At 40.4% G+C, this 26,996-nt stretch overlaps 1 long non-coding RNA gene across 10 annotated transcripts; it reads left to right on the top strand.

The window, feature by feature from the left end:
• Positions 1–22,106, top strand: LOC127484124 (uncharacterized). 10 transcript variants are annotated; one of them, XR_016222216.1, is made up of 6 exons: positions 1–136; positions 15,074–15,123; positions 15,689–15,857; positions 17,665–17,761; positions 19,270–19,310; positions 20,757–22,106. It is a non-coding gene; the product is annotated as an uncharacterized LOC127484124 (long non-coding RNA). The 10 variants fall into 10 exon arrangements; XR_016222214.1 differs by having other exon boundaries at positions 19,270–19,335; XR_011382783.2 differs by having other exon boundaries at positions 15,656–15,857.
• Positions 22,107–26,996: the final 4,890 nt, after the last annotated feature.

Below are 26,996 nucleotides of genomic sequence, written 5' to 3'. Positions count from 1 at the left end.
ATGCGCACCTCGTGGCCGCGGCGGGTGGCGCCGCCTGGATGCGGCGGACGCGGAAGCTGAGGGACGTGAGCGGAGGCCCTGTAGTGGGTTGTGCTCCTGAAAGGGTTCCTGGAAAGTCACAGAACTTCCTAACAAGGCAAGGAGGCACAGCGACTTCTGGAAACTCTGGTGTTAAGTGACCTCACTTGATAAGTGTGTGCGTTTTCCTGAGACGCTAGCATTGCCTTTACCTAAAGGATGGTGTTAACTTTATGTTTCTGTGTTGGAGCAAACTGTTGAAATCTTTACTTAATGTCTGCTAAACTGATCTTCTGTATATAAAGAGAATCAAAAATGAATCTTGATGTGAATCTTTACTTAATGTATGCTAAACTGATCTTCTGTATATAAAGAGAATCAAAAATGAATCTTGAGGTGAATGGAAGGGGAGAGGGAGTGGGAAAGGGGAGGGTTGTGGGTGGGAGGGACGTTATGGGGGGAAGCCATTGTAATCCATAAGCTGTACTTTGGAAATTTATATTCATTAAATAAAAGTTAAAAAAAAAAAGGATGGTGTTAAGAGTGTGAACCCATTTAATTATGGAAGGAGGCAGAGTACTTGAGAATTGTGAGAATAAGTTTTCTCTAATTCCAGGTGGTTGTTTGAGGGATTTTATCTCTCTCTTTTTTTTTTTAAATTTGGCAGAGCTGTAAATCTGGTCCCATTTTTCTCTATGAATAATTCATGGGAACAAAGTTATTGCCAGTGTCCCCAGGCATAACTCTCATGATATACATGCAGTTCACTTGGACCTTTCCCAGTATACCCTATCCAAGAAGAAATGCCTTTTTTCCTTTTTCTTGTTCTTAGATTCTACATGAGCTCTGAGATAGTCTAGAATTTAATCTTACCATTTTATTAGTTGTATCTTGATCTTGAGGTATTTCTTTTTCTTTCCTCTGTGCAGTTGGAAGATGATAATATTTACTGAGAGCTGCTTCTCTCTCTTAACCTCCCCTTACCCCTTGTAAGAATTCTCTTCACTTGCTTAAAACCTTGACAGTAATGGAAATTGATTATGGTTAAAATTGTTCAATCACAATTTTTACTTTTTTTTTTTTTTTGAGAGGAAAAGAAGACTGCAAAGGAAAAGAACCTATTGTGAAGTTAATGTGTATTTGGCGGGAACAACTGTGATTGAATGTTTGTAAGATTTCCAATACTTATCTTTTTATTTTTATTTATTTGACATGTAGAGTTACAGACAGTGAGAGAGAGAGACAGAGAAAGGTCTTCCTTCCATTGGTTCACTCCCCAAATGGCTACCACGGCTGGCACTGAGCCAATCTGAAGCCAGGAGCCAGGTGCTTCCTCCTGGTCTGCCATGCGGGTACAGGGCCCAAGGACTTGGGCCATCCTCCACTGCCCTCCTGGGCCACAGCAGAGAGCTGGCCTGGAAGAGGAGCAGCCGGGACTAGAACCCGGCACCCATATGGGATGCTGGTGCTGCAGGCGGAGGATTAACCAAGTGAGCCACGGTGCTGGCCCCCCAAATACTTTTATTTAACATTTAATTTTCAGCATATTGTGAGTTAATGTAACCTTTCCTTAAAAATGAGATAATCTTTTCTTCTGATTGATCATGTTAAATTGAAACATGAGATCAAAATTATTGTAGATTTTTTTTACCCCAAAGTGTGTCTTTCCAAATAAGTTTTAGATCTCACCTTAGATCTTTATCATCGTCATTTAATGCAGTGAGTGGAAAATTAGGGAAAAAGAAGTAATGTACATCTGTTCCAACATAGCTTTAAGTATAATATGTTCATGACACTAACATCGTAAAACATTGGTTTGCAACTGTGCAACTTTTAGTTTGTAAGACCCCTGGTGTTCTGTTGGTCTACTTCTCCCTGCCTCTCCCCATTTTGTTCTTTTGTGTGTGGTCCATATTGGACCAATTTGGGTGTGGAAGGCAAATATCTTGTGGCTTCCTCAGAAAACCTTTCTTTGTGCCACTTTCAGAAGTAGAATACTGGGTTAGGGCATGCAGTTGGGAGCAGAGTAGCATTTCTTTGTTCCTTTATCACAAGTCAGTAATTTATTTTGAATCATTTTGATGGGTCTTTTTGGGAGGCATTTTGTAAAATCACAAAAGTGTGAATCTGGAAGAAAACACTCAAGCTAGTTGAATCGCTTCATTTACAGACAGGAAACTGTGGCCCATTAGTGGCTTGCCCTGGGTCACATAGCTAATTAGTGGCAGATTCTGGACTATAACTTGTGTTAATAACCTAATATTTTTATTAAAATTTGTTGCCCTCGTGTATTCTTTGTTAGTGTCTGGTAGAGTGGTATGCAAATCAAGAAGCGTGTATGTGGCAGTAGATAAAGCCAATAGTAGGAGAGGGTTGTAAGTTGACTGTAAAAGGCACATGAAGGACACTGATTATATTGTGTCTGATATTTTTTGTTCTTTTTTATTCAGCACCCATCCTCCCAACTGATAATGACACATCAATTGTGTTTAAGGAGGACCACTCCACCTCTATTGATTGAAATCTTACTTTGGCTGTTAATCAAGCTATCTCACTCTCCTTGGACCAAGGAACAGGAATGTGACTAGTATTAGTTTTCTGTTACTGCATAAGAAATTACCATGTTCAGTGGCTTTAAACAACACAAACCTATTATCTCACAGTTTCTGTTGGTTAGCAGTGTGATCCTGGGTTGACTGAGTCCTTTGCTTAGGAGTCTCATGAGGATCTGGGACTGTGATCTCATTTGAAGGTCATGATGCTCTTCTGAGAGTACTAGTTGTTGGCAGAATTCAGCTCCAGTAGTTGTAGGACTTGTTGATTCTCAGGGGTTGGGGGCTGGTAGTGGTGGGGTGGATACAGAGGGGTGGGCATTCCCAGGTTCTAGATGCTGCTTACTGTTCTTGCCAGGTGGTGCTTCCGCAACTTAGTACTTTGGTCTCTTTGATTTGCTACAATGGAGTTTTATATTGTAAAATGCAATCACAGAAGTGATTATAACTTCATGAGGGAGATTATATAGGGTGTGTAACAGCAGAGGTGGGAATCTTGGGGCCATCTTAGAATTTGCCTACTCTATCCTTCAAGCCAGGACAATCAGATTCAAAATCTCTGTTCTTTCCTGTATACAACTGTATTATTTATAGAAATTTCACACAAAACACATATGTAGTAACCAAAGGGGGGGTGACCAGAGTTTGGCCATTTTGACTTAACTGCTTGTTTGTGTTTTTGTACTTCACTTGAAAGGACTTGAATTTTAGAGCCTTAGCCACCAGTCAGGATTCTTGATTTTAATTTTACATCAGTTGGAGAATAGCCCAAGTGGCCTTGCAGCCACTGCAGGGTTAATGCAGCCAGGGCCCCCCTCCTCCCCATAACAGCCCACACTCTCAGAATTCCATTTTAGATGTATTATGTTTGAAATATATTTGACACATTCAAATGAATTTGTCATAATTTATGTAGGTACCCTTTTGGACTAAATCAAACCTTATGAACTAGAAATAGAGCAGCAATTTTTTCTTGAAGAAAATTTATGTTGGTCATTTCATTTTTTTTTTAAATCTCAGCTTTTCCACAACTGGAGTTTAAATGTTATTTTAAAAAAATTTAAACATTAAATGCTGTAATATGTACACAACGGTTTGAGAGCCTACATCCTAGATAGATAAGACAAAGTAGAGAGCATCCCATGGTGAAGAGGGAAGCCGGCATGTCCAGAACAGTGGTGGATAGAGTCAATGTAGAGGACCACTTTTTGAGGATGCCTTGAAAATGATCCAGAACTTGGGTTAGAGGGTACTGAACATAGCCACAGTACCTAGTTTAAACTGTCATTTGTGTTGTCGTTTCTTTATCTTGCCTCTGTCTGTAAGTTCTGGCTAAAATACAATGCTGTGGAAAATTAAAGAAAGGACTTGTGTTCTGCCTGGGATGGAGTAGTGCATACCCTGGAGCATAGGAGCAAAGGCAGCAGTGTAGCAGCAGAACAAGGCATCCAAAATAGAAAAACACCGTGGGCCTCTTGTGAGCATCAGTGAGAGAGCCCTGGGCATCATTCACAAATAGCCAAGAAATACTTTAGAGAGCTAATTTCTATCATTTAAGAAAGTGGAAGCTTATGCTTTTGATATTTATGTATTTCAAAGGATATATGGTTTTATGTTATAAAACAAATGTTGAGTCTCAGATGTTTGAGTTATCCATCCCATGACTTCCAGTGGATGCCTAAAACTGGATAATACTAAATCCCACATAGACTAAGTTTCCTTTCCTTTGTATATACTACTAACTAATAGACAGGTAGTATATACAAAGTGGATACACTGAAATTCATCTCCTAAGCAGGATGGCATGGGATTTTATCATACTTCTTAGAACAACATGTAATTTAAAACTTGATTATTTTTAAAATTTTCCATTTAATACTTTTGGATTGTGGTTGACTTTTGTATAACCGAGAGCAAAACTTCAGACAAGGGGGAGATACTGTGCATAGTTAAGTCTTTAATAAATGATAACAATTTTTATTTTTATTTATTTTTAAAGATTTTATTTATTTATTTGACAGGTAGAGTTACAGACAAAGAGAGAGAGAGGTCTTCCTTCCATTGGTTCACTCCCCAAATGGCCGCAATGGCCAGAGCTGCACCAACCCAAAGCCAGGAGCCAGGTGCTTCTTCCCGGTCTCCCATGCGGGTGCAGGGGCCCAAGGACTTGGGCCATCTTCTACTGCCTTCCCAGGCCACAGCAGAGAGCTGGACTGGAAGAGGAGCAACCGGGACTAGGACCGGCGCCCATATGGGATGCCGACGCCGCAGGTGGAGGATTAACCTAGTGTGCCAAGGCGCCTGCCCCAGTGATAACCATTTTTAATCGCATTATCTGTGTAGCAAATGGTACCTAGTTCTTACTGCATTTTAGGCTGGCTCCAACTAAAGTTTAGCATTCATTGTGTACAAGAATAGAATGGAACAAGCAACAATAAGGCTAGGAGAACTGACACCTCCTTCCCAAGAGATCTGGGAAACACAGCAAACTTGCATTTAATTAGGACCAGTTATAATGAGCCTACTGCTCTCCTGTCATCCTGGCATCTCCCTTCATTTCTCTCCTAATATCATTTGTTGTTTTCTGGATCACATTTTCCTTTTTCATTGTTTACTTTCTTAGTTAAGGGGACATGAGAGGTAAAAAAGGGCACACGAGAGGGGAAAGTTGTTTTTAAACTTTGTATGTGATGTAAAAGTCTGAAAATGTCTTTATTCTTGCATTTGTTTGATAGTGTGAGTGAAAAACTGAAATTTTAATCAGAGTTAATCAGAAGTGTTAAGATTTTTACAGTCTCCCGTGAGGGTTTAATTTTCCCGTGAGGGCTTAATTTTCATTTTAAGAAGATGTGAGCCGTCTATGTCTGATAGTTAAAAGTAACCTGCTTACCTCTCTGCTTTTTAGTCCTCGATGTGTAGTTTCGCTCAGAAATTTCTAATTTTCTCTAGAATCACAAAGACCATGTATTGAGTCAAATTGGGACTGCTCTTCCATGAAAGGAGAGTAGGTGAAGATTCAGGTGGGTGGGGCCACCAATCAAATAAAATATTTTTGTGGGGTTAGCATTCAAGATTATTTGCCCTTTGGCTTAAATGAAGGGTCTTTAAAACAATCGTGCAAATTGCTGAAGTCTTCCCATAGGTAAGAAATCTATTTTTATTTATTTATTTCTTATACAGTGTCAGGAGCAAGACTCTTAACTTGAAATTTCTGAAAGTTGTCTTGCTAACTTTTTTTGGTACAGTTTTTGAGGCAAATTAGTTATAACCATCAACTATAAGGTGAACCATTTTAAAGCAGACATTTCAGTAACGTTTAGAACAATCATAATGTTGTACAGCTACCTTCTGTATTTAGTTGTGATTTTCATTACCCTGAAAAGATTGCTCAGCTTGAATAGTGATTCCTTTCTTAGAATGTAGACTTGTGCTTTGGCTTCAAAATTTGGTATTCATATATCAGTAACTCTGGAAACAACCTTGCAGTTCTTTCAGCTCTACATTGCACAGTGTATAGTTTTCAAATCAGAAAATCACAAAAGGACTTTAATGTCCTCCCTACCTGTTGTATTCTTTGAATCTAGAAATGTAGAAATTAAATTAGAACGTACTTGGTATTAAAAATTATAGTAATTTTGTCTTTATGCTTTTTATTTTGATAAATTTAGAAAGGTGCCACTACAGAACTTTTAAAATGCAGAGACTAGAGAGTAGAAAAATTTCATCCAGAAATGGTTCATTTAACAAATAAGTTAATAGATCTGTAATTGTTTCTTTTTTTGGCAGCACATTATGTTGTCATTTATCATATGGTGTAGGATGATCACCACTGACATTCTATGATGGAGTGTCTTCTTACAGAGCTTAAAGTGGGTGAAGTTACATGGAAAATAATTTCTGTCACATTTATGGGACAATGAATAAAGGGAGGAAAAGGTCCAGCAACTGTTTTTAAACATTTAAAGTATTTTTTCCTAAAATTCTTTTTAAAATTTAAATTTTAAATATTTAAAAAAATTAAAACTCTAATTTAAAAAATTTCCTGCTTTTCTTATTAACTGCTCTTTGTTTAGTTTGTGAGATTTAAAAGTTAATAAGGGGCCGGCGCTGTGGCTCACTAGGCTAATCCTCCGCCTTGCGGCGCCAGCACACCGGGTTCTAGTCCCGGTTGGGGCACCGGATTCTGTCCCGGTTGCCCCTCTTCCAGGCCAGCTCTCTGCTGTGGCCCGGGAGTGCAGTGGAGGATGGCCCAGGTGCTTGGGCCCTGCACCCCATGGGAGACCAGGAGAAGCACCTGGCTCCTGCCATCGGATCAGTGCGGTGCGCTGGCCGCAGCGTGCCAGCCGTGGCGGCCATTGGAGGGTGAACCAATGGCAAAGGAAGACCTTTCTCTCTGTCTCTCTCTCTCTCACTGTCCACTCTGCCTGTCAAAAAAGGAAAAAAAAAGTTAATAAGGAAACTTCAAAAGGGGCAACATACTCTCTAGAAAGCAGACCCACCAACTTTCGTTAGCTGTGGGTTGTAGTTAAGCTACATTTCTTGTCTCATTCTATCAATCAAATATACAGATGGTCTATTTTGTTTTTTGTTTATTTTAGTATAGAATAAAATACTGCATAGCAAGAAGGTAGGCCTAGCAAATGTAATTTATTGAGCTCCAAAGCATACAACTATAATTTTTAATGATTACAGATAAATTAGATGATAAAAATTAAATTGTGTATTCTAATTAAATGCTAATTAAATATTTATATGTATATAAATATAGGAATACCTTGAAGATATTGCAGGTTCAGTCCAGACCCCACAATAAAAGCAGTAAGTTGATTCATATGTATTTTTTAGTTTTCTACTGCATATCAAAGTCACAGTTACACTTTACTGCAGTCTGTTTTGTGTTAAATAGCATTGTGTCTAAAAGAGCAATAAATGTATCTCGATTTAAAAATGCTTTATTGTTAAAAAATGCTAATGATCATCTACACTCTCACTAAGTTGTAATCTTGCTGGTAGAGGGTCTTGCCTCAGTGTTGTTGACTGTTGACTGATCAGGTGGTGGTTGCTTGAGGTTGGGTGGCTGTGGCAATTTCTTAAAATAAGACAATGAAGTTTGCTTCATTCATTGAGTCTTACTTTCATGAACGATTTCTCTTGGCATTTGAGGCTGTTTGATAACATTTTACTCATAGTAGAAAGTCTTTCAGAATTGGAGTCAGTCCTCTAACTCTACTACTGCTTTATCAACTAAGGTTTATATCATATTCTAAATTCTTTGTTGTTATTTCAACAGTGTCCATCACATCTTCACTAGAAGTAGATTACATCTTAAGAAATCATTTTCTTTGCTCACCCATAAGCAGCAATTCCTTTTCTGTTCAAGTTTTATCACAAAATTGTGATAATTCAGTCGTATCTTGTTATTACACTGCATCTGCAGTTATTTCCCCCACTGAAGTCTTGAGCCCTTCAATATCGAATTTCATGAACTTTGGAATCAACATCTTCCAAACTCCTAGTAATGTTTGTATTTTGACCTTCTCTCATAAATCATGAATGTTCTTAATGGCGTCTAGAATGGTGAATTCTTTCTGGAAGGCTTTTTCTTTTAATGGCTTTTTTTTTTAATGATTATTTATTTGAAAGGCAGAGTTACAGAGGCAGAGGCAGAGAGGAGAGGTCTTCTGTCTGCTGGCTCACTCCCCAAATGACCACACGGCCAGAGCTGGGCTCATCCAAAGCAAGGATTTGAGCCACCCTCTGCTGCTTTTCCAGGCACATTCTCAGCAAGCTGGCTCCAAATGGAGCAGCTAGGACTCGAACCAGTGCCTGATGGGATGCTGGCACTACAGGCAACAGCTTTACCTGCTTTGCTACAATGCCGGCCCCTCCGGGAGGCTTTTAGTCCATTAGAAGAATCACTCCCTATGGCAGCTATAGGCTTACAAATTAGAATCCTTAGATAGTAAGATTCGAAAATCAAAATTACTTCTTGATCCATGGGCTGAAGAATGGATATTGTGTTATTATGCATGAAAACATTAATCTTACTGTACATATTCAGCAGAGCTCTTGGTGATCAGGTGCATTGTCAATGAGCAGTAATGTTTTGAAAGGACTTTTTTTTTTTTTTTTCTCAGCCGGATGTTTCAACAGTAGGCTTACAAGTTTCAGTAAACCAATATTGTAAACAGATATGCTATCATCCAGGCTTTGTGGTTCCTTTTATATGCACAGGTTAGAATAGATTTAATATAATTTTTAAAGGCCCTAGGATTTTGGAATGATAAATCAGCTTTGACTTTTCCTTAAACTCTCCAGATGCATTAGCCAATAGCAATAGAGTCAGCCTGTCCGTGTGCTTTGAAGCTCTGAAGCTAGGCATTGGCTTCTCCTCTTCAGCTATCAAAGTCCTAAATGGCATCTTCCAACATACAGCTGTTTCATCTACTTAGAAAATTTGTTGCTTGGTGTAGTCATTTTTATCAATTAGTAAGATCTGGATAACCTGTTGCAACTTCTACATCAGTACTTGCTGCTTCATCTTGCGCCTTTATGTTATAGGATGGCTTCTTAAACCTCATGAGCCAACCTCTGCTAGCTTCAAGCTTTTCTTGGTAGCTTCCTCACCTCTCTCAGCCTTAGAATTCTGTAAGAATTAAAACTTAAGTCTGGATTAGGCTTTGTCTTAAGGGAATGTTGTGGATAGTTTTGTTCTCTGCCCAGACCCCTAAATAAGGCTGTTTTGCTGTCTTTTTTAAAAAAAATTTATTTGAGAGCAAGTTGGCAGGGAGAGAGAACAACCATTTGCTGGTTCTCTACCCAAATGCCTGTAATGGTCCACAGATGGTGCAGAAGCCAGGCACCTGGAACTTAATCCACGTCTCCCAGGTGAGTGGCAGGAAGTCAACTACCTGAGCATCACCACTGCCTCTCAGGAAGGGAGCTGGACTGGGGTCTGGCGTGGAATCCAGGTTCCTCAACACAGGGTGCAAACACCTTAACTGGTGTCTTTTTTATTTATTTATTTATTTATTTATTTATTTATTTATTTTTTAACTTTTATTTAATGAATATAAATTTCCAAAGTACAGCTTATGGATTACAATGGCTTTCCCTCCATATCGGCTCTCCCACCCGCATCCCTCCCCTTTCCCACTCCCTCTCCCCTTCCATTCACATGAGGATTCATTTTCGATTCTCTTTATATACAGAAGATCAGTTTAGCATACATTAAGTAAAGATTTCAACAGTTTGCTCCCACACAAACATAAAGTGAAAAATAATAGATGATTTTTTAAATGATGATGAAATCAGATCAGACCTATTGTCATGTTTAATCCCAGTGAGAGTCAAGTTGGGAATTGATAATTTCTTCTTCTTCTTTTTTTTTTTTTTACAGAAGATCAGTTTAGTATACATTAAGTAAAGATTTCAACAGTTTGCACCCCCATAGAAACACAAAGTGAAATACACTGTTTGAGTACTCATTATAGCATTAAGTCTCAATGTACAGCACATTAAGGACAGAGATCCTACATGAGGAGTAAGTGCTCAGTGACTCCTGTTGTTGACTTTACAAATTGACACTCCTGTTTATGGCATCAGTAATCTCCCTATGCACCAGTCATGAGTTTCCAAGGCTATGGAAGCCTTTTGAGTTCACCGACTCTTATCTTGTTTAGACAAGGTCATATTCAAAGTGGAGGTTCTCTCCTCCCTTCAGAGAAAGGTACCTCCTTCTTAGAAGACCTGTTCTTTCCACTGGGATCTCACTCACAGAGATCTTTCATTTAGTTTTTTTTTTTTTTTTTTTTTTTTTTTTTGGCCAGAGTGTCTTGGCTTTCCATGCCTGAAATACTCTCATGGGCTCTTCAGCCAGATCTAAATGCCTCAAGGGCTGATTCCAAGGCCAGAGTGCTGTTTAGGACATCCACCATTCTATGAGTCTGCTGAGTATCTCGCTTCCCATGTTGGATCACTCTCCCCTTTATTTATTCTATCAGTTAGTATTAGCAGGTACTAGACTTGTTTATGTGCTTCCTTTGACTCTTAGTCCTTTCATTATGATCAATTGTGAACTGAAATTGATCACTTGGACTGGTGAGATGGCATTGGTACATGCCACCTTGATGGGATTAAATTGGAGTCCCCTGGTATGTTTCTAACTCTACCATTTGGGGCAAGTCAGCTTGAGCATGTCCCAAATTGTACATCTCTTCCCTCTCTTATTCCCACTCTTATGTTTAACAGGGATCACATTTCAGTTAAATTTCAACACTTAAGAATAACTGTGTATTAATTACAGAATTAAACCAGTCATGTTAAGTAGAACAGACAAAAAAACTACTAAGAGGGATAATGTATTAAGTTGTTCATTAACAGTCAGGGCTATGCTGATCAAGTCACTGTTTCCCATAGTGTCCATTTCACTTCAACAGGTTTCCTTTTTGGTGTTCAGTCAGTTGTCACCGATCAGGGAGAACATATGGTATTTGTCCCTTTGGGACTGGCTTATTTCACTCAGCATGATGTGTTCCAGATTCCTCCATTTTGTTGCAAATGACTGGATTTCGTTGTTTCTTACTGCGGTATAGTATTCTAAAGAGTACATATCCCATAATTTCTTTATCCAGTCTACCGTTGATGGGCATTTAGGTTGGTTCCAGGTCTTAGCTATTGTGAATTGAGCTGCAATAAACATTAGGGTGCAGACCGCTTTTTTGTTTGCCAATTTAAATTCCTTTGGGTAAATTCCAAGGAGTGGGATGGCTGGGTCGAATGGTAGGGTTATCTTCAGGTTTCTGAGGAATCTCCAGACTGACTTCCATAGTGGCTTGACCAGTTTGCATTCCCACCAACAGTGGGTTAGTGTCCCTTTTTCCCCACATCCTCACCAGCATCTGTTGTTGGTAGATTTCTGCATGTGAGCCATTCTAACCGGGGTGAGGTGAAACCTCATTGTGGTTTTGATTTGCATTTCCCTGATTGCTAATGACCTTGAACATTTTTTCATGTGCCTGTCTTAACTGCTAGGCTGTCTGCCCGTTTGGCTTTCTTGTTTGTGTGTTGTTTGGAGTAGCATTTAAAATTTCCTTTAAGGATTTTTCCTTTGCATTCACAACTTGGCTGAATGTTTGATACAAGAAGCCTAGTTTTCGGCCTCATCTCGGCTTTTGACATGCCTTCCTCTCCAAGTTTAATAATTTCTAGCTTTTCACTTAAAGTGAGAGGTGGGACTCTTTACTTGAAAACTTAGAGGCTGTTGTGGGGTTATTAATTGGCCTGAGGAGGAGGTGAGAGATAGGGGAATGTTTGGTGGAGTCGTCAGAATGCATATATGGTTTAGGTTCACTGTGTTACATTGTACAGTTTATGGTGCCCCTAAACAATTACAATAGTAACAATGAAGATCACTGATCACAGATCACCATAACAGATAAAACAAGAGTAAAAAGGTCTGAAATATTATGAGAATTACACATAGACATGAGGTGAGCACATGCTGTTGGCAAAGTGGGGCTGATACACTTGCTCCATGCAGGGTTGCCCACAGACCTTCAAATTGTAAAAACAAACAAAAAACCAACTGCATCTGTGAAGTGCAGTAAGGTGGAGCACCAATGAAAGAGACATGCCTGTACACACATATACATAAAAACATAAATGTAATTATTTAGAACAGTGTTTGTCAATGTGTGGTTCCCAGACCAGCATCACTGGCGTCACCTGGGAACTTGATACAAAAGCAGATTCTGTTGAAATGGAATGTCTAAGGGCGAGGTTTCTCTGGTTCAACAAGCCCTTCAGGTTGTTCTGATCGAGGGACCATGCTCGCATTTGAGTTCTATTAAAAACTGATAGGTTGCCCTTCATGTTTTTACTGAAATTACATTTGAAAAATAAGTAGCCTGGCCTAGAAATCCTGATGTAAAGATGGAATGGTTTTCTGTGTGTGTTTTTAAATTATCTTCCCTTAGTATTTCCTTCTAGACTCTTTTCTATGTATATTTTTTACACATTTTACAAAATAGCCATACAATTTTTGATTTTGTTTTTTTTTGGACCTACTGTAGAATAAACATTCTCTAAGTCATTAAAAAACTCTGTAAAAACAGTATTTAAAAACTTCTTAATAATTCACATTTTTATGCTAATTTCCCATGTTTTGTGCTGTGGAAGATTGTCTTTGTTTAGGGACAATGAAAGAGCAGTTCCTTGCTTACCTGGTTACACACACATTTACTGATAGCTTTTCTCTCTCTTTTTTTTTAAAAAAATATTTATTTATTTGAGAGATAGTTACAGACAATGAGAGGGAGAGACAGAGAGAAAGGTCTTATGTCTGTTGGTTCACTTTTCAAATGGCGGCAGCGGCCGGAGCTGCGCTGATCCAAAGCCAGGAGCCAGGAGCTTCTTCTAGTCTCCCACACGGGTGCAGGAGCCCAAGGACTTGGGCCATCTTCTGCTGCTTTCCCAGGCCATAGCAGAGAGCTAGATTTGAAGAGGAGCAGCCGGACTAGAACTGGTGCCCATGTGGGGTACCGATGCCACAGGTGGAGAATTAACCAACTGCGCCACAGCACCGGCCCCAATAGTTTTTCACATTGCCTGGGAAGCATAGACAAAGCTGGTTAAGCTGTAAAGCAGATGATAGTGGGTGCTGAAAAATGTTGGTTTATTAGATAAGTTTATATAATATAATATAATACATATTATTAAATATATAATAGGTAAAATAATAATAATATGAGCACAATAACTTATTGTTATTTGTGTTTTTCATTTAATGCTTCCTGTTTTGATACTTCCTTTGTGTGCTTTGTTCTCAGTTTCTTGTCCCTTTACTGTTGAGGGCCTGCATTCTCTGTCTTAGTTCTTTTTGAATCACTTATTCCATCAAATATTTGCACATTCCTTCTCAGGATCTTGAAGCCTGTAAAGGCAGGAATTTGGAGGCAATGATAAACAATTGAAGAAGATATCTTGGAACATACTTGGTTTTCCTTGTCTTTAATCTCAGAACAGAGGCACTTGCTTCCTTGAACTTAGCTGCCTTTGGAGTAGTCAAATAAACTAGCTGTCCACTTATTAGTTACATGTCTTTAGCAAATAACTGCTTGGATGTTAGGGTTTTGCCTCTGTCAAATATGTGGGGGTGGCATCGTATATAATTTACAGATAGGAGAATCACATTAAATCTAAAGTGCTAGCATAGCATCTGCCACCTAACAAGTCCTCAGTAACCATTAGGTATTACAATCAGAGGTACCATTGGTTTTTAACCTTAGAGCCAATTTGTATAGTTGCTGAGCTTCTGGTTTTAGCTCATGATTATTGTGACTAACTTATTTGCATTTCACGTTAACATAAAATTGGCTCTACTTTCTCTTGCAGTTATGTTTAACCTTTAAAACTTTTAAAATACTTATTTATTTGGAAGGCAAAGTGACATATGCAGGTAGAGATGCAGAGAGATTTTCCATCCACTGGTTCACCCCCTAAATGGCTGCAACACCAAGGGTTGGGCTGATCCAAAGCCAGGGGCCAGGAACTCCTGGTCTCCCTTGTTGGTGGCAGGTGCCTAAGTACTTGGGCCATCTTCTGCTGCCTTCCCAGGGACATTAGCGGGAAGTTGGATTGAAAGCAGATCACCTGGGGCTTGCACTAGCACTCCAATAAGATATGCCGTGTCACAAGTAGAGGCTTAGTCTGCCGCACCACAGTGCTGGTCCCCAAATTTGAAACTTTTATGGGGAAATTATTTTAAGAAGGTATTATCTCAGATCCCTACTTTACTTTTCTTTTTTAAAACTTAAATTCTGGAGCTGGCATTGTGACACAGCAGATTAAACTGCTGCCTGCGCCGCTAGCATCCCATATTGGAGTGCTGGTTTGAGTCCTGGCTGCTCTGCTTCTAATCCAGCTTCCTGATAATGTTCCTTGGAAAGAAGCAGATGATGGGCCAAGTACTTGGACCCCTGCACCACTTGGGAGACATGGATGGAGTTCCAACTCCTGGCTTTTACTTGGACCAACCATGGCTGTTGCAGGCATTCAGGGAGTGAACCAGTAGAATGAAGACTTTTTTTTCTCTCTCTCCCTTTCAAATTAAATCTTTAAAAGTAAAGAAATAAATTTGAATTCTGTATTTAGAGGAAGTTATATTTGGTTGAGTACTTACATTTTATTGTCTTTAAGGTAAATATTACAGACTTTCTAGAAGTTTTTGGGGAGAATTATGTATTAGTGTACTATTAATGATAAACTCCTTTCAAGTTTTTCTTATAATCTGTATACTTTTTTAATTCTTTGGTGTCATTACTTAATATACTAACTGAAAAATAAAAAGAAACATAACTGGATTGTATTCTTATTTTGTATAAATTTTGGGGATTTTGTGCATATACTTATTGAATTTGAGAAATCTAATTAACAGAGATTAACCATACAAATGATTATATTAATGCTGATAATTTTTTTTTTTCTATCCATGTGCTGAGCAGCTGTTTGAACTGGGCCCTGAAGAAAGGAAACAAGCAGAATGCTCTGGCTGGTAAGTCTGGGGCCAAGGAAATAGGGAGGGAATTGTAAAAAGAGCGCTGCCATCAATTATGTGTAACACTGGGATCAACTGAGAAATGTAAAGCTAAGGAAATGTGCATAATTGTCAGATATGAGACCAACTAACAAAAATTAATAACATTTCTTTACATCCCTCATAGTGAAGTAGCCCCTTGACAGTAGGGCTCCATTTTGGGGCACTTGAGACTCCATTCTGGGAAAGCAACCCCCCCTCCCCCCCGAACCGTGAGGCTCTGGTCTGAAACTGTGATCTCAAATAGTCGGACAATAGCAGTGCACTACATCACCCTTGGCAGAGCACAAAAACCCCCTAGCATGATTGCTCAAGCTTAAAAGTAGAAAGGTTACACCTGGGTTACCTGGGCTAATAATGAAGATGTGATTTGTCTATGTCTTAAGATCATAATTGCTGATTGTAAGATTTTAGCAACCGCTTAACAACCGTGTATTCTCTCCCCCCTCCCGATTTTGCGGTTTTTGCCTTTATAAACCCTATGCTGTAGTTCCTCGCTGCTCCTCTGTTCTTGTGTGTTCAGAGAGCCCCAACATGTTGGATCAATAAATCTTTAACCCTTTGCTGGTTGCATGAGAGAAAGTCTCTTGGAGTCATTCCTTGGGCAGTGGGCTTTTTCGGACCCTAACATTTGGAGGTTCCACTGAGATCTGACTGCTGCCTGTGGACGCCTCCAACGGATATCTCTTGGGGTGAGTAAGGCGCCTATTGTTTTGATTGAACGTGTACACTTTGATTGTTGTTTGGTGAGGTTAGTTATTTGTTTGTAATCGGCATCGTGGTTGTCAGGCTCGAGCGAGAACTCCACCCAACTGTGGCGGGCAGACGTGCTCCAGAGCCACAGACCACATCCCGGGGGACACCCTGGGAGAAAGGGAAAACTGGGGACGCCCAGTGTTTCCTGTTTGGTGGGTTGCCTGCAGTAGGAGAATAGATTGCAGAGACTCACATTTTGTTTGTAATGCCCGTTAGTCTTTTTTATTTGTTAAGGTGCTTTGTTGGCTGTCTTGTTGTTTGTTGATTTTATTCTCTTGTCATTTAGCATTTGTATGGGACGCCTTGAGGGTTCCCGTTTGGTAGACACTTTGTGTGGTCGTTGTGTGCTGCTTCTCTATGCTGTTTGTCTGTTTGTGTACATTGTGTTGTTCGCTAACATGGGCCAGACTGTGTCTACACCTTTGTCTCTAACTTTGAATCATTGGTCGGAGGTAAGCCACTAGGCGCATAACCTTTCTTTGTCAGTCAAGAAGGTAAAGTGGCAGTCTTTCTGTGCCTCTAAATGGCCTGCTCTAGGAGTGGAGGGCTCATTCCATTTACCACTCATTCACTGAGTGAAAGAGGCCGTTCTGCAGCCTGGCCGTCATGGGCACCTGGACCGGGATTTTGAGAAGAGTCAAATACTCAGTATTCCTTCCCTCAAGCGGGACCGGATCTGTGGAAGTGACCGTTGAGTGTCTGGCACCCTACAGCTCTCCGAGAACGTGGAGTCCCCCAGGCCACGGCTTAGCTATGGCCGAAACTCCAGAGGGATTGTAAGGAACGGGAGGGAAATTAGGAAGGGCAGTTGGCTGAGAGCCTGGAGACCCCCTGAGCTCGCTTCGGCTTCCCAGCAGCCGGCTTCCCAGCAGCCGGACTGCGACCCGAGGACCAGGTCTCTCTCTTGGAGGGACGCCTGGTCACGCTGCCTACTGCTACGCGAGCAGGGCTTAGCTTCGGTCGAGGCTAATATTGGCCCTTCAGGTAAACTCAGACAACTAGGTAGTGGGTAACCTTGAGCGATAGGAGATTTCAAACCCCACTCAGCCCCCAGACATGAGGAGCTTCATTGCTTTCTGCCTTCCTCCTCCTCCTCCCTGGGGCTCCCTCCCCCACTCTTTTGCTCTCCTCATCTCCATCCATTCCTATACCACTGGCCAGGAGAAAGGGAGAGGGAAGTTCCACAAGTCTCTCCACCTAGGGAAAAGCTGTTACCTGTTACCCGTTAACCCTTTCCAACCTGGTAGAAAGTTTTCTGTCTTTGCAGCTTATGGTAGCTCTGGTGCGTCTTAAAGTTTTTTGTGAACTATTACTGTTGCTAAGCTTTGATTGCCTGAGGACTAAATCTGGAAAAGAACTAAAGTTAACTATCTGTTGTAATTGACTGAGTGTCTGCAGTAGTCCTAATTAATCTGGCTTTGGTTAAATTATAGAAGGTTCCCAACACTCTTGGTGAAACGGCGCACCTACCCAACCCCACGGCTAGTCCTGCCAGGCCCCGGTGTGCGCAGTCTTCCCTGTAAATGGGGGACCACTGCCTTTCTCTGCACTCTATTCTAGTCCATGTGGCCTGCAGCACCCAGGCAGGCATAGCCAAATATCTCTAGGCAGAGCCCCCACCCCAGGGCTGCTTTTTTTTCTCCTTTCCTGGAGGAATTTCCAATTCAATACTACTGCTGGCCTTACCTAAGGGAACCTTAAGCCATTAACCCTTTCCAACCTGATGGGTTTTTCTCTTTGCAGCTAATGAAAACCTAAACAATGGATTCATATGCTGATAATCAGCTCTTTTCTGTGCTGCTGTCCCTGACTCATCTGAGAGCGTTCACCTGTCTTGAAGGTTTCGCATTTTTCTATTGCCATTAGAGTCTTGATTGGGAAAACTACAATGCGAAGTTGTTTACATTGTTTATCTGTTTTTAATGTCTGAGTGATTACCCAACTGATCAGAAATGTACTAATTTTGGCTAAATGGTTTGACTCTCTGACAGCTTAAATTCTAAACCGAGTCTTCCAACTTTGGGCTTCCAGTCAGATCCCTGGAACTCTCAAAGGATGAGACTCTAAATTTGTTAAAGTAACAGCTGCTTGGGTCAATTCAGATTATATAAAATATATTAAAATGTTATAAATGGTGTCAGATCTATGCTGTATTTATGTTTTTGCTTTCCAGCTAAAGTGCTCTTATAAAAATAAGAGTAAATTCTGTGTATACAAGCCTTTATGTTGTTAACTAAAGTAAGCCAATGCAGATTGGTTCAGAGAATTGAGGTAATGCAAACGCCCTTCAGTTTGCTCAGTGGCTTGCTTGCTCAGTTTTACATGTCTTTGATATGCTTTAAACTTGTTTCTCTTAATGACCAAGATCTTTTCAAAGTTGTAAACATGCACTAGTGTTTGCTGTCCAGGAGGTGTTATCCTCATGTTACTTAAAAACATAAAAATGTAATTTTAACTTTTATTTCAGATAATGGTGTGGTATTCATTAATAACTCAGTGTCATAAGTCATCTAGGCATCAGTGCTAAGTAAAACTTGGGAAAATATATTATATATACTTTTAACATCTCAAATTCAATAAAAAAAAAACTGTTTGAGTTTGTTAACATGTATTCTCATAGGTTGTCCATACATGACAATTCAAGGCTATGTAAAAGTAACTACAGGTATAAAGTTTCAAAAGGTGTAAACAAGTCATAAAAAGTTTTAAAATGTTTACAATTTTAAAATATTGTTTACAGAGTTGAGTGCTAATGCCAAAATTACACTGACCTAAAGTTAAAGTCTGATCTTCTGTTATAACAATGGTTTTTTTTTTTTAAATGTGTACTAATGTTAGTAAATATCTAAAAATGGTCTAAATCATAAATCTTGGAATCTGTTTTTGCAAAAACTGTAACGTCTATTTTAACAGTGTCTGCTTAATCGATTACTCTGCCATTTCTAGAGTTAGGTCCTGTAAGCTCTTTTTGACTCTGTTAAATAATTCTAAATTATGTAAACTCTTATATACAAGTTTCTTTTTTTATTTCTGGTTTATTCGACAACAAGAGACATAAAATTCATGTTAATCCATTGTGTACTCTGCTGTCTCTGTTAAGTTATGGTTATGCGGCAGATGCTAGAAAACTGGGTTCCAGAAAACCAAAAAAGCTCTAGTGTCCACAGGTTACACGGTAAATACCCAGAAGCCAAAGAATGGCAGAGACCTCTGCCACAATTTCTCCTCTAAGCCTCTAAGTCAGGCTACACAGTAAACACTGGTTAAACTGCCAGTTAAATCTAAAAGCCCAGAAAGTCAGGCTAGAGACCCAACTTGCTGCCTAACTTCTCCTCTTTTTTCTTCCAGAAGGGAAGTTACTACTGTTCTGCAGGACTCTCCACTGTGACGTACGGTTTGATCCCCAGACCTTCTGTAAGGGATGACTGACCTTTTCTGTAATAATGCCTGGCCACAGTATAGGGCCCCAAACAACATAAAAAAAAAGAGGTTAAAATATAAAATAATGTGACAACTAGATCAATTTTTCGGTGTAAAAAGTTACACTGACGACCTCAAAGTATGCAAGCAGGTCACCACAGTTGATCTTACCTAAAGGGTCATAGTTCTCCTCATGGGCACGGTCTTAACTCGCAGGAAAATACTAAGTGTCAGAATTTGCCCATGACCATAATTTTTCTAGCTCACCCTGATATTAAAAAAATCTCCAAAAATCAGGGTTGGGTTGGGCGCCCCCTTGACTGGCATCATAGAGGCTGCCTCCATGGTCCACTTTATTAGAGACCAGGGAAATGAGGAGCAAGCTAGCAGCAGGAGCAATGTAGGGATGGGCAACAGGCCAATCAATGGCTGCTTTACACGGTGATCTGCCGTCAAGGAGACCCAGCAAGGCCAATGCACCCCAAATGGCACCTGTTGCTGATACAAGGAGCCAGGGCATTGGGCAAGCAGCTGTTGTGACAGCAAATGCCTTCTGTCAGCTCTGCCAAGAGCATGGTCACTGGACATGGAACTGTCCTGGGTGTCGAAGGACTCCTGGTTCAGAACCACAGACCCTGTGGCCCTGAGCTAAAAAGCCTTTGGCTCTGCCCAGCCTCTTCCCAGCTTCCAGCCCTAGCCACTGCTATTGAGGGGATGGCCTAGGGTCAGTGAAACGCAAGTTGCCTATTTCTATCAGCCTCCTGTTCAGCTCTCCTCCTAGTCCAGCCATGTAATGCAAGTCAACAGGGTGCCTCCCTTAAAGGAGATTTGCATCTCTTTCAATTCTCTTCCAGCACCCCATGGATAGGTCTGGGCCTCACACACCCAGCCAGGCCTTAAAAGTCTATCCAATAACATTAAGCTTAGAAAGCCCTCCCTGCCAGTTCCTAAAAACAGGGCTTTCAGTAACAGCTAACTCAGATAGCCCTACACCTATTTGGACAGGTCCTCACTGGAGACTTAAAGGGCCTATTTCTTGAGGGGGGTGCACAATAATCAATAATATAAATAGTTAAATGTAAATAATTCATTAGTATGTCTTCTTTCCCAGCCTGAGACTCTAGTCTTGTACGTTGGCTTAACCTCCTAGCAAAACTGGCTACTAGATATCCGAAAAAAAAAAAAATTGTCTCTGGGTCAATCAGACTGGACAGACACAAACCCAAATTTGTACTTTTCCTGGAAAAAGCCAAACAGCTCCAGGACCAGGCCAAGCAGGGCTGGGATTTCTGGCCTAACATCTGATCATAAAAATCCTGGCTATTTCCTCTCCTTGGCCCACTAGCTTCTGCAATCTTGATGCTTCTCTTTGCACCGTGTGTTTTTAATGCCCTTGTTCATTTTGTCTCTAACAGACTAAAAGCTGTTGAACTCCAAATGGTCATCAGGCAAGACTTCCAGCCCATTCCACTGGACGACCTGAGCAGCCCTCTGGACCGAGCAGCACAGTCTTTCCAAGGCCACTGTTGCACACCATAAGACAGGTAGCAAGAGGAAATACCCAAATCCCCCTCGATGCCCACATGCCAGCTTTGAAGAAGTTACAGAAAATGGAACTGCATCCATAATCCCAAAGAAGAATTTTGGGTATTACCTCTTAAGAAAAAATTGTTAGGCAGAAAGTCAGTTATGAGCTTATGTGTGTGTGACATAAAGGCCTAATGTGTCCAGCATATGCATCTGAATCTCAGTCATCCTGACAATGTTTCACGGACAGCCTGGCCTTTACATCCTGCCCTGCCCCCTTCTACCTGATAACCTGCCAGGTAGAGATCCCCACCCCTTCTGCCTGACAAATCTTCCACAATCTCCCAGATACAGCCCAGTATCTGCATTTCAGTATTGCAGAACAGGCGGGGGTTAAATCTCATTTTCATAAAAAAATTATGTGCAACATTAAAAAAATATATATTATTTCTATGCAAATAAAACTGGGGTAATATGTAATAGTATGGCCAAGCTCAGAAAACGCCTTAAAAAAGACAGTGGGAAAGAACTCAGCAACAAGGATGGTTTGAGTCGTGGTTTACCAAATCTCCCTGGCTGACTATGCTACTCTCCTCACTAGCAGGTCCCCTGGTCATTCTGCTCCTAATTGTTACCATTGGACCTTGCATTTTAAATAGACTTGTAACCTTTTTTAGGGAACAAATTGGCAACATTAAACTTATGATAATTCGACAGCAGTATGCCACTCTCAAGAATGCTGAAACTGATAATCTCTAGGATTAGAAATTGTGCCAACAGGAAGTGGGGAATGAAGTAGCCCCTTGATAGTAGGGACTCCATTTTGGGACACTTGAGACTCCATTCTGGGAAAGCAACCCCCCCCACCGTGAGACTCTGGTCTGAAACTGTGATCTCAAATAGTCGGACAATAGCAGTGCACTACATCACCCTTGGCAGAGCACAAAACCCTCCTAGCATGATTGCTCAAGCTTAAAAGTAGAAAGGTTACACCTGGGTTACCTGGGCTAATAATGAAGATGTGATTTGTCTATGTCTTAAGATCATAATTGCTGATTGTAAGATTTTAGCAACCGCTTAGCAACCGTGTATTCTCTCCCCCTTCCCGATTTTGCGGCTTTTGCCTTTATAAACCCTATGCTGTAGTTCCTCGCTGCTCCTCTGTTCTTGTGTGTTCAGAGAGCCCCAACATGTTGGATCAATAAATCTTTAACCCTTTGCTGGTTGCATGAGAGAAAGTCTCTTGGAGTCGTTCCTTGGGCAGTGGGCTTTTTCGGACCCTAACAATAGCCAACTAAAGAATATTAAAAAAATTCCATTGATAGTGTAACAATAGCCCCTAAAGTATTTAGGCATATGCAAAATGTTAATGGCAGAAGCTTTGAAACTGTAAGAAAAGATTAACAATAAATAGAAGTGTTAGGTAGGAAGTCAGATATGAGCTTACGTGTGTGTGTGACAAAGGCCTAAAGAGAAGATGTCTATGTACAGCATATGCATCTCAAAGTCATCCCGATAACGTTTCAGGGGCAGCCCAGTATTTGCATCCTGCCCTGCCCCTTCTACCTGATAACCTGCCAGGTGGGGGTCCTGCCCCTTCTGCCTGATAATCTTCCAGATGCAGCCCAATATCTGCATTTCAAATACCCTGCTTGGATCCTGATCCCCCAAGGGGTCTTGCTTACCCTTCCTCTACCTCAGGGTGGCGCCAACCAGGATTCCTCCTGTCTGATACCTTCAAGGGGAAAACTCAGGAGTTTTTTAGTATTTACATCCATAAAGTCTTTTGTTTCAGGAGGAGATGTGTTAAGACAAAGACCCATCTCCTTAACCCCCCCCCCCCCCCGCCCTGCACCTCAACCGGATAGTGCGCTCAGCCTGCCCACATGTAATCTCTCCACTCAACCATGTAACCTCGCTCTTCCCCCAAGTCTGAGTGACTGGGCACTCTCTCTCAGGTTCTGTCTGGAGAGGTGCCCATCCGTTCTTATGGATGTCCCTACCCTAATAAACTTTGCTATTTTACTTTCCACTACTCTCTGTCTCACGCCTGAATTCTTCCTTGCACGAAGACAAGAACCCTGCCATTCACCAGTAACAGAAGGACAGCCCATATTGGATGGGACAACTTACTAAAAATACCTTGTTTTTTCCTTAAGTAGTATATAAATTAATTATAATTCCAATTAAAATTTTAGTTGAATTTTTTGAGAAATTCAGTAAACATTAAAATGTATATAAAATAAGAAAGATACAGTAATAGACAAGTCAGCTTTAAAGAAAGGCAAAAGGGTGGCAGATGTTTGGCCTAGCAGTTAGGACATTGATTTCGATGCCCACATCCCATATTAGAGATTTTGGGTTTCAGTTCTGGCTTCACTCTGAAATTTGGGGAATGAACCAGTGGATGGGATCTTTGTTGGGTTCTCTGTCCCTCAAATAAATTAAATAATAAAAAAATAAAAAAAACCAAAAAGGCAGGGACTTATCATAGTAGGTATTAGCACACTAAAAGCCTTAATGTTATACATAGACCAATGAGATGGCTTACTATTTTGGTGACCATGTATATATTTTATATTCATTATTAACAAATGTGTGTTTGCAAATTCATGCTCTTGCTAAAATTTATTTATAAGCACAAAATCAATATACTCAGGATTTTTTAAATTATTCACTGACATGCACAGTGGTGAAAAATTTGAGTTGCTTTGTGAGTACTTTCCATTTGAATAAACCCATGCTCTATCTTCTTGTTTTAGTTTTCACATTCTAAACATATGTCCCTTTCATGGTGTATTTAGTGACATATTTTGTATTTTGGTGCTTTTTTGATGATGATTTTATTGTTTAAAATGGCCCCGAAAATAGTGCTCGAATGCTCTATAGTGTTGTTAAGCCCATGGAGGCTATGATGTGCTTTATGAAGGAAATATTTGTGTTAGATAAGCTTTGTTTAGACATGAATTACAGTAATGTTGGTCTTGAATTCAATGTTAATGAATTAACAATGTGTGTTAAATAAGGTACCTTTAAACAGAAATGTACCTCAAGCAAGATTATTATGTTCATTAGTTGATGGAAGAGTAGAGAAATAATTAGATTCTATATTATTTTATGTTTAAAAATATTTTGAGAGGAAGAAAGAGAGAGTAGGGGAGTGCTCTCAATTATTGGTTCACTCTCCAATACCCACAAAGGCCAGGGCTAAAGCCTGGAACTGGGAACTCAGCCCATCACTGCTGTCTCCTAGGGTTAGCATTAGTGAGAAGCTGGAGTAAAGAACTGGCACTGGAGCTGGAGCTGGAGCTGGGTCACAATGAAGCTACTAAAATTAAGGGTTTTGTGGGATTAAATTGCTTATCATAAAAGTGAAAGAATTTTTAGGGAAAACTTAATTGTTATTCTCCCATCTTCTTCTTCCACAAGTAAAATTCTGGGTTTTGTAGCATTTCTTTGTTATAAAAACCCAGGAGGGCCAGCGTTGTGGTGTAGTGGGTTAAGCAGCCATCTGTAGTGCTGGCATACCATGTGGGCATTGATTCAAGTCCTGGCTGCTCCACTTCCCATCCAACTCTCTACTAATGTGGCTGGGAAAGCAGTGGAAAATGGCCCAAGCCCTTGGGCTCCTGCAACCACATGGGAGACCAGGAAGAAGTTCCTGGCTCTTAGCACCTGGCTTCAGTGTCGCTCACCCCTGGCCTTTGTGGCCATTTGAGGAGTGAATCAGCAGATGGAAGATATGTATGTCTCTCTCTCTCTTACCCGTCAACCTCTCTCCTCCCTCCGCCCCAACCTCTCCCTATCTCCCTCTCTTCCCCTCTTGGGACCATTGCTGTGGTGTAGTAGGCTAAGCCTATGCCTACAGTGCTGGCATCCCCTTTGGGTGCCAGTTCTGGTCCCGGCTGCTCCTCTTTGGATCCAGATCTCTGTTATAGTCTGGGAAAGCAGAAGAAGATGGTCCAGATGCTTGGGCCCCTGTACCTGTGTGGGAGACCCAGAAGAAGCTCCTGGCTCCTGGCTTCAGAGTGGTCCAGCTCAGCCGTTGCAGCCATTTGGGGAGTGAACCAGTGGATGGAGGACCTTTCTCTCTCTCTCCCCCTCTCTGCTGTAACTCTACCCTCAAATAAATAGTAAAAGAAATCTTAAAAAAGAGAAAGATTTCTGTCTCTTCTTCTCTTTCTCTGTAACTCTGACTTTAAAATAAAGAAAGAAAAGAAAAGAAAAAGAAACCCAGGAAAAGATTTTCATCAAATTCAATCTCTATCACTTTAAAATATGTGAGCAAATATGTTAGTTTATCTAATGAATAGTTAATATTGGAAATTTTCAAATATAAAATTCATTTATGAAACCATGAAGTCATTTAAAAGATCTTTTTTAGGTGCTTTATAGGTGATGAGAGATGATATGAACCACCTTTGATAATACTTAGGCATTAATTGTTGCTTTTTTGTTTCTTTTAAATAACACTATTAGAGGTGTTTGTGCTTGTACTGTGTGTGTTTGCTAGAATTTCCATTTATTAAAATAATAAATAGAAAACAACAATATTGTCTCAAGCTACATCTGTAACATCTACATCAGTGACACTTTCTTTGGGAATATCATTCTTATGTTATTTCCCCCTGTTAGTGGTCAATTGTGTGTGCATTTGATTTCCTACAGGTAACTATAAAAATTCAAGGAGAGCAAGAGGTGGGGTAGAAAAACTGTATGACATTTGATTCATTGTTTGCTTTGCTTTCTTTAGAAAGGACAAAAACAATAGCTTGCCTCTTCCTACTAATGGAATCCTCTCATAATCTCTTTTATTGATTACTTATCTCCCTTGTAAGTCTTTTTCTATAAACAATTCCCAAGCTAGTGAACAGTCTGAGATCCTATGAAATTCTGCTGGATATAAATCCCAATATTGAATTTTTGAAATGTGATTTTTGGTGTTTACACTAGTTTCTGAGGTAAAATATTGATTTCTGAGGATATCTTTGAAATTGTTAATAGAAGTTTTAACTTATTTAAATTTAAAATCATCAGTCAGAATTAGAAAGGGTCTTATATCATAGTCTAGGTTTTTAAAAAAAAAACTTCATTAATTTGAAAGGTGCGGGGCGGGGCAGGGAGAGAGAGAGAGTGTGTGTGTGTGTGTGTGTAGAAGAGAGGGAGGGGAAGAGGGAGAGGAGGGGGAGGGGAAGGAGGAGAGGGAAAGGGAGAGGGAGAGGGGAAGGGAGAGGGAGAGGGAGAGACAGAGGCAGAGGGAGAAATCTTACATCACTGGTTCAGTTCCCAAATGCTCCAAACATTTAGGGCTGGGTCAGGTCAAAGACAAGAGCCCAGAACTCAATCCAGGTCTCCCATATCAGGGGCAAGGACCCGGGTACTTGAGCTGTCATCTCCCAAGGTGTGCATTATTGGAAAGCTGAACAGAATTGGAGGTACTCTGAGATGGAATGTAGACATCCTAAATGACAACTACTAAGCCAGATGTTGGTTCCTAAATTGATTTTATGTTGGCTTTGGTAAAAAGAGTGATGCATTCAAACAAGGATCACTCATATCCAGGCACTTTATAGTAAAAGGTCTGCTTCTCCATCTGATTAGCAATACTTAGCCTACATTTAAGGATATATGAAAATAGATCTCCCAAGTTAGGACATTATATGCACTTATCTGGATTACTTGAGAAGGAACCCAGCTGCCATTATATAAAGAATGCCTACCCCCAATTTTTTCACCCGTGTAGATAGTAATGTTTGAAATGTGTAGCCTCAAGAAGACCTGCTGCCAAGTTAATCTACTCTTTAGGTGGAATCGGAATTTTAGTCCCATATCTGATGTGCCTAGGTTTCACCTGGACACTCTTAGGTCTTTTGAATCACAGCTCTTGCTCTACCGTTTGCCATAGTAACTGAACTTCTGCCCTATGCACTTGGCTAGGGTTCTAACTTAACCATTCAAAACATAGCATGTCCTCAACCTAGCTTAGAATACACTGCTGGAAGGAGGCTACTGCTGCAGTGCTCTTTGCTCACTAAACTGTTGGATTTGAACACTATAATTAATTAAACAGAAGCTTGCTGTGTTTCTCTTGCCCTCAAGCTACTTTAAGTGGCCTGCTGTTTTGGTTT

This window comes from Oryctolagus cuniculus, chromosome 15 (assembly GCF_051225735.1).
Source record: "Oryctolagus cuniculus isolate XC-2025 breed Fujian yellow rabbit chromosome 15, ASM5122573v1, whole genome shotgun sequence".
Lineage (NCBI taxonomy): Eukaryota > Metazoa > Chordata > Mammalia > Lagomorpha > Leporidae > Oryctolagus > Oryctolagus cuniculus.
Note: the sequence above shows the minus strand (reverse complement) of the source record. Positions and strands in the feature narration are given on the sequence as shown.